Genomic DNA, 6,580 nt, shown 5'->3' on the forward strand with positions numbered 1-6,580 from the left:
CCGACCAATCAGAGCTCAGTCATCATAGTTACTGTCCAAACAGGTCGACCAATCAGATGGTGAGCAAAGCTAGTCGTGTTCATCATGCTGTCTGTTTAAAGGAAAAGTCCCACCCTACAATTTAAAGAGCCAATCAGGACGCTGGAACTCTCCTGGTGCCAATTTCTTTCTTCTTTGGAACCAAATACAGCTGAGTCCCGCAGCTCGTCTAATCTCCCTCCAGGCTTTGACCTGCTGGTGTGGGGATGAGTGGGAGTCTCTCTGCGTTCAGAGCGTCGGGAGCCCGGGGTCCTACGAGTGGAAATGAGGACTCCGCGTCTGTTCACTGCAGAATCCACTTTCATAACTTTCTGTCTTCTGCTTCATTTTCCAGATCAGTGACAAAATAAATCACAGCGGGTTCGAAAGGGACGCCGCACTCAGTGTGGACACCTCCGCGGACAACCCACTGTCCACTTTGTTTACTTCATGCAGATATATACTTCTGAAAAACCTTTTTACTAATCCTTGCATTTATTCATCCTTTCATATATTCAGCTTCTGTAAGCACTTCATCCTCTTCAGGATTGGGTCTGTGTCCTACAGGGAATCACTGGGTGCAAGGCAGGAGCACACACTGGATACAACACCATACACTCACACACTGACACCTGTGGACAGTTTCACACACTCACCCAGTCACTCACACACTGACACCTGTGGACAGTTTCACACACTCACCCAGTCACTCACACACTGACACCTGTGGACAGTTTCACACACTCACCCAGTTACTCACACACTCGCACCTGTGGACAGTTTTACACTCTCATCCAGTCACTCACACACTCACCTGTGGACAGATTCACACACTCACCCAGTCACTCACACACTGACACCTGTGGACAGATTCACACACTCACCCAGTCACTCACACACTGACACCTGTGGACAGTTTCACACACTCACCCAGTCACTCACACACTGACACCTGTGGACAGTTTCACACACTCACCCAGTTACTCACACACTCGCACCTGTGGACAGATTCACACACTCACCCAGTCACTCACACACTGACACCTGTGGACAGATTCACACTCTCACTCAGTCACTCACACACTGACACCTGTGGACAGTTTCACACACTCACCCAGTCACTCACACACTGACACCTGTGGACAGTTTCACACACTCACCCAGTTACTCACACACTCGCACCTGTGGACAGTTTTACACTCTCATCCAGTCACTCACACACTCACCTGTGGACAGATTCACACACTCACCCAGTCACTCACACACTGACACCTGTGGACAGATTCACACTCTCACTCAGTCACTCACACACTCACCTGTGGACAGATTCACACTCTCACTCAGTCACTCACACACTCACCCAGTCACTCACACCTGTGGACAGTTTCACACACTCATACAGTCACTCACACACTCACACCTGTGGACAGTCTCACACACTCACCCAGTCACTCACACACTCACACCTGTGGACAGTGTCACACACTCACCCAGTCACTCACACACTCACCTGTGGACAGATTCACACACTCACCCAGTCACTCACACACTGACACCTGTGGACAGATTCACACTCTCACTCAGTCACTCACACACTCACCTGTGGACAGATTCACACTCTCACTCAGTCACTCACACACTCACCCAGTCACTCACACCTGTGGACAGTTTCACACACTCATACAGTCACTCACACACTCACACCTGTGGACAGTCTCACACACTCACCCAGTCACTCACACACTCACACCTGTGGACAGTGTCACACACTCACCCAGTCACTCACACACACACACACACCTGTGGACAGATTCACTCACTCACACACACACCTGTGGACAGATTCACACACTCACCCAGTCACTCACACACTCAAACCTGTGGACAGTTTCACACACTCACCCAGTCACTCACACACTCAAACCTGTGGACAGTTTCACACACTCACCCAGTCACTCACACACTCACACCTGTGGACAGTTTCACACACTCACCCAGTCACTCACACACTCACACCTGTGGACAGTTTCACACACTCACCCAGTCACACACCTGTGGACAGTTTCACGCATTCACCCAGTCACTCATACCTGTGGAAATTTCACACACTCACCCAGTCACACACATGTGGAAATTTCACACACTCACCCAGTCACTCACCAACCTCTCCACCTACCAACATGTCTGTGTTGAACTGTGGGAGATAATCAGAGAACCCAGAGGAAACCCACATAGATACAGGGAGAACACACCACTCTCTTCACAGAGACCCGAGGAAAATATCCCACCCAGGACCCAGAGAACCAGCAGCGCCCCCTTTCTGCCCCCAGCGTTGTAGCACAGTTTTTCTGTGTTTGTTCTGTAAGTGTTTCCTCTGTGGGTGGGTTTCAGTTCAGAAACTGTTTCTGTTCTGTTCATCTCTCTCACATCACTTTTCTATCAGAAAATATTTGTTTTTTTCATGTGCACTTTTAAACGCACTCAGAGCAGACCTCTGTCTGTAAAGTCTGTAAAGTTTAGTTTTCTTAGTTTACAGCTAAAGCAGATTTTTACCCTCAGCACTAGAAGCTTATTGATAGAGTCTTTTATATTGTTCCTTTAAATGTGAAATAGATAGAGTTACAGATAAATAACCTCTTCTATTAAAATGGTATCAGTCTGTCGCCTCTGATGTGTATATCTGGGAGAAAAAGAAAAGATATTTGCACAGTTTGACATGAATAAACAGTTATTTTTCCTACACTCACTGATTCTTTTCTTTCTTAAGTCAATTGTTAGGAGACAAAATAAAGTTTAGAAAATGTAACTCTCATCTGAATCATCAGTTCTGTAAGCGTTGGCCCTGTCTTCAGGAGGTCGCTGGTTCACCCCAGAAAGGAGAATTTGGAGGAGGACGTCTGGTTCCATTCACTTCCACTGTACACTGTTCTGACTTTATCCTCGTACAAGATTTGCTCTCCTTGGCATTAAGGTAAGTTGTTGGTTAATAGTTGGAATGAACAATCTGAAGAACTGAAGGAAATAATTGTGCTTATAATAATACGTTTGCCTTACATCTACCAGGTGCCAGATAAAGATCTGGGTTCATAAATGAGCTGATGTCAAATCCAGCATTAAACCGAGCTTTAACACAAGCCACATAGAGATAAATCACTGGCTATATCTGACAGCTCCAAACTGTGGTCAAACTGCTTTACTTCACAAACACAGATCAACAAGAACCATCTGATAAACACCGAACCACAAGAACAATCAGATAAAATAATGCACAAAAATGGAACAGAAAATACCAGCGGAACTCCATATACAAACCATAACAATTCACTGGTTTAATCTGAATTATAAAGTTTAAGTTAAATCTGTTTTAACAAGAAATTTAATAGAAATAAACTATTCTGAATCTATTAAAATTAAATCCAAAAAATACTACAAATAACCCTAGGATATAAATATGTAAAATCAAACTGAAAAACATGTAAAAAGTTAAATATAATCATACACAAGATAAGATCCATTAGAGCTCCACATATGTCCCACCCCACTCTCTTCCTACCAGCAGCCACACAATTTCTATTGTTCCAATCCTACAGCTACACCCGATCTGATCAGCAAATAGCGAGCCTTAACAACTATGGTCCCAGACCCACCCCCACCTCTGAGCCAGCTTTAAAGTCCTGCCTTACCCTTTACCATCAACAACCATAAATCCATACTGGCCTCCCTGGTGACTGTACCTAGCCCCACTGGTACCGTTAATTCATGCTCAGTGCCACCAGTTCCATGTGAGCTTTATGTGCTACATCATTAACCACCACAACAGCACCTCTACAGTGCATTTCCCCAACTATTCTGTGTTCTCCTTATCCACAGCCACTGACTACACTTTTCAGCTGTTTCTGATTGCTCCTTCACAGCTATGCCCTTAATTTCTGGATCCTGATGCCAAACTGCACAAACAGGGATGTGGCAGACTTGACTACAAATCCCTTAACACCTATCTCCACCGGTCTTACATGTGCCTGCCACCCACATTCCTTCTCGACTCGACTGCCAAGTCTGTGTACTTCAGCTTCTTCCTTTCTAATGCTTCATCTACTGCATCCTCAGAGGGAACCGTTAACTCTATGAAATACACTATGTTTACTTTCAGATTACAGCATCGTGTCTATCCTCAGTGTACTTAACACAATGCACTCTGGGACCTGTTATTTTTTTACCTACGTCCACCAGCAATTTCCAATCGAGTGCTTCACCCAATCTACCAATATTTGTAGCCTGCGCAGAAGCTCGAATACGTTCCCCCACACGCACAAACCTAATCACTTTATTACTACAACCACTCTTGCATGCATTTACCTCTAAGCGTTTGCTGTCCAACAAACAAGCTAAAACCCTTAGCACCTGATTATGTCTCCATGTATACCTCCCCTGCGAAAAACTAACCTTGCAAGCTGATAGTAAATGCCAACCCATGTACATAATCTACAACTAGGGTCTTCACCTACCCACGGTCCAAGATTTTGTGGAGTTGGAAGGATGTCATAAGTTGCTCAAAGCAAAAACATAATACAACTTGCCTCCATCGCCCACAGCTCTTTCCCAGTGATCTTCCAGTTCTCTAGATTCTCCCAGCAAGGCCACTGGCCTTGTTTTCCCTGTGACGCTGCTGTTGCGCACTGTACCTCCTATTCCTTATTGCGAATAAAAGTAGTCATCATTTGCCTTCTCTTTGGTGGTGTGGACTTACTAAACGCTTTCCACAAATCACCTGACCCAAGGCCCGCTCTTCCGCATTGCACTTAGCCAATCACATCCCTATAGTTCTCATGAGATCCTGGCTACCTACACTGCCACTTGTGGGTTTAACTTCCTTCCTGTTGTTGTGACTGGCACTGCTGCTTTTACCACTGCATCCTTAGACCCTGCCAAAATCATCTCATGACTCACTGTGGCAACTCTTAGCCACTTCCTTATGGCCATGTTCATAACACATTCCAGTCTATCTACTTGTGTGATCGAAACGTCATAAATTTCCACCTAATGTGAGGCAGGAAGCCAAACTACAGACACCACAATTTCAACTTCCATGGCAAACATTACTCACACACTCACCCAGTCACTCACACACTCAAACCTGTGGACAGTTTCACACACGCATCCAGTCACTCACACACTCAAACCTGTGGACAGTTTCACACACTCAACAAGTCACACACCTGTGGACAGTTTCACACACTCATCCAGTCACTCATACCTGTGCACAGTTTTAGGCACTCACCCAGTCACACACCTGTGACTTTCTGTGACTTCCATGGCAAACATTATCTATCACTGCTATTAACAGCCTTCACCAGTTAACAGCCTTTATTCCCACAACTTGTTCTGTATGGTTAGGTGCTTCACTAAACCATGTACCTAAACTCTTCACTGGTCTCTCCAGTACTGTAGGAATTATATCTCCTTCCATCAAAATTTTCCTTTACAAGTTTTTCTTTGACAATCATCACACTTCTAGAATTGCTCAGTTTAACTTTCAGCCGTGCCAACCTTAGATTATTATTTAACTCCCACAGCAACTACCATGTGCAAGGCACAGTAGTCGTTAGTGTCGTCCATGTAAGCCCTGACTGGGGGAAGCTGAGCGCCATCATGCAACCTCTCCCCGTCTACAACCCACTTAGCCCTGATTACTACCTCCATCGCCATTGTAAACACTAATGGTGAAATCATACATCCAGCCATGATACCTATTCTGCGTTGGCGTAACAAATTCCCCTGTACAAATGATTGTCCTCAAAGTATCCTTTAACCAGCCTAGTAACCTTATCTGGCTCCTGGAAAAATTCAAAAGCTTTCCACATAAGTTTATGTGGCACTGAGCCAAAGGCATTTGCTAAATCTAGGAAAACAACATGTAGATCTCTACACTCTTTCTTATATAATTTATACAGTAAATGCATCGTAAGTTTATCTTATACAGTATTCACATTAGCATTAACACAGCTAAGTATTTTTGAACTAGCATTAGCACAGTGAACTTGTTCTGGGCTAACAGAACCGTATGGGTTTCTGGTCTAAAACAAGGTGTTTCTTATTCAATGAATAAAGCAGAGACACATAAGTTAATGCTCATGATTTTAATTTTACAAAGTCCAGTCGGTTTGCACTGGAAACTTGTCTAATGTGTTTAGGAATCCAGTGTCTGTAATAAATAAAAATACACATTTTTGTAAAAACAGGCTTTCTCTCTCTCTCTGCTCACAGCGGAGAATGGCATTTGGACAATGAAGAGGCCTCCAAATGATGTAAAGCATGAACCAAGCTGAGGATGTTGCTACAAAACTAAACAGCTCGAGTTCAAATGAAGTTCAAACTGTGAAACAAACAGGGAACGTCTATTGTGGCTAAGTGTAGTTCTCTCTGGTTGGTTACATTTCAATGCTAAGCGTCTATTAAAAAACGTCTGATGTTTGTATGTGTGTAATTAGTTAAAAAAAGGTTGTGTGTAAAATTCTCCAGCTGCTGGCATCTGAACTGCGTCTGAACTATGTGTCAGTCTCCG

Source organism: Hoplias malabaricus, chromosome 18 (genome assembly GCF_029633855.1).
Source record: "Hoplias malabaricus isolate fHopMal1 chromosome 18, fHopMal1.hap1, whole genome shotgun sequence".
NCBI classification, from domain to species: Eukaryota; Metazoa; Chordata; class Actinopteri; order Characiformes; family Erythrinidae; genus Hoplias; species Hoplias malabaricus.